The following is an 8,583-nucleotide window of genomic DNA, read 5'->3' as shown; positions in this document are numbered from 1 at the left end:
GTCAGGCTAATTCCAGCCCCAGTGGTTACCCTGCTTGTTGGGCCAGGATTGCTCTCAATTCGCGTCAGCAGAGTGCTGGCTCATTTGCCTGTCCTGAATCACAGAATGGACACTGCCCCCAACAGAAGTGCGAATTGCACGTTATTCAGTCCCAGTGGAAACACTCGTCTCCAAATGGAGAATCCCACCCCTGTCCTTCTTCCCTGAAGTGGCTAAAAGAGTCAAATTTCAAAGAATTAAGATATTTTGACAACATGCAGCATCTGTAGTATCCTCTGCTTGTTGTCTCATACAATCTGTTACTAGAAGAAGCCTTTCTGTTCTGGTAGTTGTGAGCATGTTCTGTAGGTGTGCGCAAAGAAACGGAGGATTCATCAACTGCACCGGGATATTGGGGAACTTCTCAACCTCATAGCATAGAAAGCCTTATCTTGCTGCTGCTGCCTTTTTGTGATGCAAAAGGGGCTGAATTCACCAACTCTCCTCTAAGTGTATCTCTCTCTCCCTTCAGTACCACACCCTAAAAAGGCATCGGCAACCATGGACTTCCATGTTAATCTTGCTCCAGAGGTGTGAATTGTCCTTGTTAGTGGTACATTAATTCAATTTGTGCGGGTCTAGAAAAAGGGAAAATGGGATTCTTTCGGCTGGATTCTCCGTCCCGCCGTGCCAGATTTCTGGTCTGGGGCAAAATTCTCCGTTATCGGCGGAAACTCCGCCGATCGGCGCAAAAAACGGCGCAAATCCCACTTGCGTCACGTCATAAAATTGGGCCGATAGTCTGCGGCCCGAAATGGGCTAGCAGCGACGTAACGGGATCCGCGCTTGCGCAGTGGTTCACGCCGTGCAGCGTCATACGCGCTGCACGGCGTGACGGCTCATAAGGCCGCGCAGCTCCCCCCCCACCCGACCGGAACACCCGATCGCAACACCCGACTTGATGGCTGGCCGTCGCTCAGCCCCGAGGTTCGAGTCACGCGATGTGGAGGCGCTCCTGGACGCGGTGGAGCAGAGGAGGGACGCCCTGTATCCCGGGCACGGCCGCAGAGTTGCCCCACGCCACAGCCGGCGTCTGTGGAGGGAGGTGGCAGAGGCCGTCACCGCTGTGGCCCTAACACCACGGACAGGCACCCAGTGCCACAAGAAGGTGAACGACCTCGTCAGAGCAGGCAGGGTGAGCCTCCCCATATCCCCCATATCCCCCCTCCCCATATCCCCCCTCCCCCATATCCCCCCTCCCCCATATCCCCCTCCCCCATATCCCCCATATCCCCCCTCCCCCATATCCCCCCTCCCCCATATCCCCCATCCCCCATATCCCCCATATTCCCCCCTCCCCCATATCCCCCCTCCCCCATATCCCCCATATCCCCCCTCCCCCATATCCCCCCTCCCCCATATCCCCCCTCCCCCATATCCCCCATATCCCCCCTTCCCCATATCCCCCCTCCCCCATATCCCCCATATTCCCCCCTCCCCATATCCCCCCTCCCCCATATCCCCCCTCCCCCATATCCCCCCTCCCCCATATCCCCCATATCCCCCCTCCCCATATCCCCCCTCCCCCATATCCCCCATATTCCCCCCTCCCCCATATACCCCCTCCCCCATATCCCCCCTCCCCCATATCCCCCCTCCCCCATATCCCCCATATCCCCCCTCCCCCATATCCCCCCTCCCCCATATCCCCCATATTCCCCCCTCCCCCATATCCCCCCTCCTCCATATCCCCCATATCCCCCCTCCCCCATATCCCCCCCTCCCCCATATCCCGCCTCCCCCATATCCCCCATATCCCCCCTCCCCCATATCCCCCCCCTCCCCCATATCCCCCCCTCCCCCATATCCCCCCTCCCCCATATCCCCCATATTCCCCCCTCCCCCATATCCCCCATATCCCCCCTCCCCCATATCCCCCCTCCCCATATCCCCCATATTCCCCCCTCCCCCATATCCCCCCTCCTCCATATCCCTCATATCCCCCCTCCCCCATATCCCCCCCTCCCCCATATCCCCCCTCCCCCATATCCCCCATATCCCCCCTCCCCCATATCCCCCCTCCCCCATATCCCCCCTCCCCCATATTCCCCCTCCCCCATATCCCCCATATCCCCAAGTGAATCCAGCCCTAACCTTAACCTCTGCAATGCACGCGCAACCGATGGCGTGCATTCATATACCTGCCTAACACTGTTGCCTTTTACCCCTGCCACCACCACCCCCCCCCACAGGAGAAGCGCGCACACAACAATAGGGAGCATGTGAGGACTGGAGGAGAGCCCGCTGATGAGAGGCCACTGACCGTACACGAGGAAAGGGCCCTGGAACTGGCTGGCGGACCTGAGGACCGGGAGGTTGCTGATGCAGAGGTCGGGGCCCCACGAGCAAGTGAGCCACCAACAGCCCGTCCCCATATCCCCCCTCCCCTATATCCCCCTCCCCCGTATCACCTGATCACTGCCTGATGTCTAACCATGCATGCTTCATTGTGTATCGCAGGACCAAACGTCCAGGCACCCATCCCCGCAGATGCAGACCGCCCGCAGGATGCCCCTCGGAGACCACAGGAGACGGAGAGACCCGCACCCTCCAGCATGCGACGCCCGCAGGATGCCCCTCGGAGACCACGGGAGACGGAGAGACCCGCACCCTCCAGCATGCGACGCCCGCAGGATGCCCCTCGGAGACCACGGGAGACGGAGAGACCCGCACCCTCCAGCATGCGACGCCCGCAGGATGCCCCTCGGAGACCACGGGAGACGGAGAGAACCGCACCCTCCAGCATGCGACGCCCGCAGGATGCCCCTCGGAGACCACGGGAGACGGAGAGACCCGCACCCTCCAGCATGCGACGCCCGCAGGATGCCCCTCGCACACCACGGGAGACGGAGAGACCTGGAGCAACAAGGAGACGACACCCCCGTCACGTGCGGGAGCGACCACCCAGCGATGAGGGGGGCAGCCACAGGCCCCCGTCACATCCGAGCCAGGACACCACTAACCAGGACACCACTATCCAGGACACCCCTACCCGGGACACCACTACCCAGGACACCCCTACCCGGGACACCACTACCCAGGACACCCCTACCCGGGAAGACGAAATACCGGACAGTGACTCAGAGTGGATGGGTGGAGACGAACCCCCACCCCAAAGTGCCATGGACTCAGAGTGGGACGAAGAGCACGACACAACGCCACTGCTGTCACCAACACCCTCCACCATCGCAGAAACACTCACCACGGTTGGGCACTTTAGTGATGAGGCGTCTGGTACACTCACTGGTGCGCACAACACAGCCGTCCCGGTACAGCAGGTGGAGGTAGGAGCAGCAGAGGGACCGGGCGGTCGGAGGGCAGCCCAGGCCAAGCGAACATCTGCCGCCCAGATGGATCCCGGGTTCCTGCAGTTACCACACCCACACATAGATCCGATGCAACCACCGACACGGAGACGAGCGAATAGGGTGACGGGTGGCTTGCGGCAGCTGCGGTCGCAGGTGGAGGAGTCCACCCGCGTCCAGGAGCTGGGAGTGGTCCCGGTCATGCGTGCCACCCAGGCTGACACCGCACGGGTGGCGTCCGCGGTGGAGGCAATGGGTGCGACGGTGTCAGACATGGGGAACGGTTTGCGAGGCCTGGGGCCTTCCGTGCAGGCGGCGTCTGTGGCCCAGGAAATGGCTGCCTCTCACAGGAGGCCATGAGCCAGTGCCAGCGCCAGATGGCAGAGGCGCTCAACGCCATAGCCCAGTCTCAGCAGGCCACGGCCCAGTCTCAGCAGGCCATGGCCCAGTCTCAGCAGGCCATAGCCCAGTCTCTGCAGGCCATGGCCCAGTCTCTGCAGGCCATGGCCCAGTCTCAGCAGGCCATCGCTGAGGGCATCGGCGCCAGTGGCCATGTGCGAGCTGGCGTCGCACTGTCGCAGACAGGGTTCGACAACCCCCTGGGCTCCATGGCTGCAAACCTGCAGACCCCTGTCGATACCAGCACGGGCCTCCAGGACTGGCAGCGCCAGATGTCGGGGGCGCGTCGGATGGCCAGTCCGTTCGCATCCCCCACCCATGTCGAGGCCTGGGGGCCATCGGGCACTCCGAGGGAGGAGGAGGTGGTGTGGTCCGTCCCGGCTCCCTCTGTAGGGGAGGTCCCGGTACACCGCGACACCTCGGACTCCCCCCCTTCCGTCCCAGGTGCATCGGGTGGGCAACGGGCAGGACAGGCTGGCAGCTCGCCATCCCAGTCGCCCGGGCCGCAGACTGGCCCATCTAGGCCAGGACGCCCCAGGAAACGGCCGCCAAAGGGATCCGGTGTCAGAGGGCAGGAATCACAGGAGTCCACCTCCCGTTCTGCTGTACCGTCTGGGGAACCACGTAGACGTAGTCAAAGGGCCCGTAAGGCCAAACAATTAGACACTGAGTAAGTTGGCACGGGTGCAGGGCACAGATGAGTTTTAGGGGCTAGGGCACGTGCATGAACTCCTTTGGTTATTAAAGTCAATGTTAAACCTACCGAAGCTGCCTTTGTGCTCTGTCCAAAGTGTGCGGGCGTGTCATGTACGTTGAGCGCAAGTGTGTGTGTGACAGGTGGTCTTACCTCAGCCCCAGGTGAGTCTGCCCCCTTCCCCCTGGGCCGTCATCAACATCCCCCGGGCAGAGGACGGGACCGTGCGCTGCAGTGTCACAGCCGCATGCAGGGATGGTCCGGGTGGATGGTGGTACTGTGGCCATGGGTCAGACATAGTCCAACGATGTAGAGCCAGGAGCTCATCGGAGGCGGGTTGTCATCATCCTCCATGGCCTGCGATAGACACGCGTCCACCCGCAACTGGGTGAGCCCGGCCCGTTGTGCCGCCGGTGGATCGGCAATTGGGGGTGGGGGGGTGGTGTGCATGCGGGTGGGGTGTGTGGGGTTGGGGAGGGGGGTGAGGGTGCTGGGTGGGTGGATGGGTGGGGGGTGTGGGTGGTCGGCTGTTGTCATGGTGTGCGGTCTGTGGCCATACTACCCGATTCCCACGCCCATCTAGTCAGTGAAGCGGGCGTCTATCAGTCTGTCCCGTGCCCGCTGGGCCAGCCGGTAACGGTGGACAGCCACCCGCCTGTGTCTACCCCGTCTGCCCTGACCATTGCCCCCATCCCCCTCATCTGGGGAGGACTGGGCCTCTTCCTGCTGCTCCTCCACTCCGCCCTCCTCTGCCTGCGGCACATCGCCCCTCTGCTGGGCTATGTTGTGCAGGACGCAGCACACCACAATGATGCGGCCGACCCTATCTGACCGATACTGGAGGGCGCCCCCAGAGAGGTCCAGGCACCTGAAACGCATCTTCAGCACGCCAAAGCACCTCTCGATCACTCCCCTTGTCGCTACATGGGCATCATTGTAGCGGTTCTCCGCCTCATTGCGTGGCCTCCGTATAGGCGTCATCAGCCACGATCGCAATGGGTAGCCCCTGTCGCCCAGCAACCAGCCCCTCAGCCGGGGATGGCGTCCCTCGTACATGCCGGGGATGGATGACCGCGACAACACGAATGAGTCGTGTACACTGCCTGGGTGACGGGCGCAGACGTGCAGGATCATCATGCGGTGGTCGCAGACCACCTGTACGTTCATTGAATACGTCCCCTTCCTATTAGTGAACACGGCCCTGTTCTCTGCAGGTGGCCGCACGGCGACGTGCATCCCATCGATCGCGCCCTGGACCATGGGGAACCCGGCAACGGCAGAGAAGCCCACGGCCCGGGCATCTTGGCTGGCCCGGTCCACGGGGAAGCGGATGTAGCGGTGCGCCATGGCATAAAGGGCATCTGTCACTGCCCGGATGCACCGATGCACCGATGTCTGCGATATGCCGGACAGGTCCCCACTCGGTGCCTGGAATGACCCCGTTGCATAAAAGTTCAGGGCCACCGTAACCTTGACGGACACGGGGAGAGGGTGTCCCCCACCAGTGCCACGCGGTGACAGGTGTGCCAGCAGGTGGCACATGTGTGCCACGGTTTCCCGGCTCATCCGGAGTCTCCTCCTGCATTCCCGGTCCGTGAGGTCCTGGTATGACTGCCGGGGCCGGTACACACGGGGCGCCCTCGGGTGCCTCCGTTGCCGTGGGGCCACGACGTCCTCCTCCCCCTCCTCGTCCTGTCGGTCAGGTGTCCCTCCAGCCTGGGCGGCTGCCGCCTGCCCCTCTGCGGCAGCCTGCGCCGCCTCTCTGGCACGCTCCTCCTCCTCCTCCTCCTCCTCCTCATCCAGGGCAACATAGACATGAGCGGCTGCCACCACGGCGGCCAACATCGCTGGATGGTCTGAAAACATGACGGCCTGGTGGGGGGGAGGGGAACGACTACATGTCATCATTGCCCATATCCCCTCCTCCCCCCAGCCAGGTGGCATGGACCGCATGGGTCCAACTGTTGGAGGCTGGCACCTGGCCAGGTGGACCAACTCATTTGACCTCCCATCACCCACCCCGGCACGGACCCCCTCCCCAACCCCCAACCTCCACCCCAGCACGGACCCCCCCCCCAACCTCCACCCCGGCACGGACCCCCTCCCCAACCTCCACCCCAGCACGGACCCCCCCCCCAACCTCCACCCCGGCACGGACCCCCTCCCCAACCTCCACCCCAGCACGGAACCCCCCCCCAACCTCCACCCCGGCACGGACCCCCTCCCCAACCTCCACCCCAGCACGGACCCCCCCCCCAACCTCCACCCCGGCACGGACCCCCTCCCCAACCTCCACCCCAGCACGGACCCCCCCCCAACCTCCACCCCGGCACGGACCCCCTCCCCAACCTCCACCCCAGCACGGACCCCCCCTCCCAACCTCCACCCCGGCACGGACCCCCCCCCCAACCTCCACCCCGGCACGGACCCCCCCCCCAACCTCCACCCCGGCACGGACCCCCTCCCCAACCCCCAACCTCCACCCCAGCACGGACCCCCCCCCCAACCTCCACCCCGGCACAGACCCCCCCCCCCAACCCCCAACCTCCACCCCAGCACGGACCCCCCCCCCAACCTCCACCCCGGCACGGACCCCCTCCCCAACCTCCACCCCAATACGGACCCCCCCCCCCCAACCTCCACCCCGGCACGGACCCCCTCCCCAACCTCCACCCCAGCACGGACCCCCCCCCCCAACCTCCACCCCGGCACGGACCCCCTCCCCAACCTCCACCCCAGCACGGACCCCCCCCCCAACCTCCACCCCGGCACGGACCCCCTCCCCAACCTCCACCCCGGCACGGACCCCCTCCCGGCACTCCCCCGGAGCCCAGCCTACTCTAACCACCCCCCCCGCCGCACACACACATACACAAGCCGAGACACACCTCTCCTCACGCAATCAGTCTGCGGCCACGCCATTTCGTGCCCAGAGCCAACCCCCCAGGCCGTCACTCACCTCCTCGCTGGTCGGCGTGAGCCTGGAGCACCGGGTCACGCCGATGAAAAGGAGGTTTGATTCACGTCGACGTGAACGGTCATCACGTCGACGGGACTTCGGCCCATCCGGAAGGGAGAATATCGGCAGGCCGAAAATCAGCTGCCTTGCGCAGACCCGTGACATTCTCCGCGGCAGCGGCGCCATTAACGCCCCGCCGACTTTTCTCCCTTCGGAGACTTCGGCGGGGGCGGGGGCGGGATTCATGGCGGCCAACGGCCATTCTCCGACCCGGCGGGGGGTCGGAGAATGACGCCCCTGGTTCAGCACGCTGGCGGGATGCTCCATTTCGCCTGCTGGTCAACGGGGTTTCCCATTGTGGGGCAGCCCCATGCCGTCGGGAAACCCCCTGGGTGCCGGCAAAACGGAGCATCCCCACAGTGGAGAATCCCTATGCCCACCTCAATCTCTTTTACCATCAAAGTATCTTAAACGAAAGCCCATACTGCATCCTGGCTGATATTGCAGATAGCATGTGGGTGACAGAGTGCTGTGTGCATTGGTTACTTTCATAGACACAGAGAATAATGGAGGCAGGTAAGCATGGCTGTGGGTCCTCGTGCAGACAAGCTACTCTTCTTATTTCCTCATTAAAATCTTCATGGGACCATGACTATTTGTATATTTTACATTGGGAATAGTCTAGAATGACATACCTGGGGCGAAATTCTCCGTTATCGGCGGAAAGTCCGCCGATCGGCGCAAAAAACGGCGCAAATCCCACTTGCGTCACGTCATAAAAATGGGACGATAGTCTCCGGCCCGAAATGGGCTAGCAGCAACGTAACGGGATCCGCGCTTGCGCAGTGGTTCACGCCGTGCAGCGTCATACGCGCTGCACGGCGTTACGGCTCATAAGGCCGCGCTGCTCCCCCCCACCCGACCGGAACACCCGACCGCAACAGCCGACTGGATGGCTGGCCGTCGCTCAGCCCCGAGATTCGAGTCACGCGATGTGGAGGTGCTCCTGGACGCGGTGGAGCAGAGGAGGGACGCCCTGTATCCCGGGCACGGCCGCAGAGTTGCCCCACGCCACAGCCGGTGTCTGTGGAGGGAGGTGGCAGAGGCCGTCACCGCTGTGGCCCTGACACCACGGACAGGCACCCAGTGCCACAAGAAGGTGAACGACCTCGTCAGAGCAGGCAGGG

This window comes from Scyliorhinus torazame, chromosome 4 (assembly GCF_047496885.1).
Source record: "Scyliorhinus torazame isolate Kashiwa2021f chromosome 4, sScyTor2.1, whole genome shotgun sequence".
Taxonomy (NCBI): domain Eukaryota; kingdom Metazoa; phylum Chordata; class Chondrichthyes; order Carcharhiniformes; family Scyliorhinidae; genus Scyliorhinus; species Scyliorhinus torazame.
The sequence above is the reverse complement of the archived record's forward strand: the minus strand, read 5'-3'. Positions refer to the sequence as shown.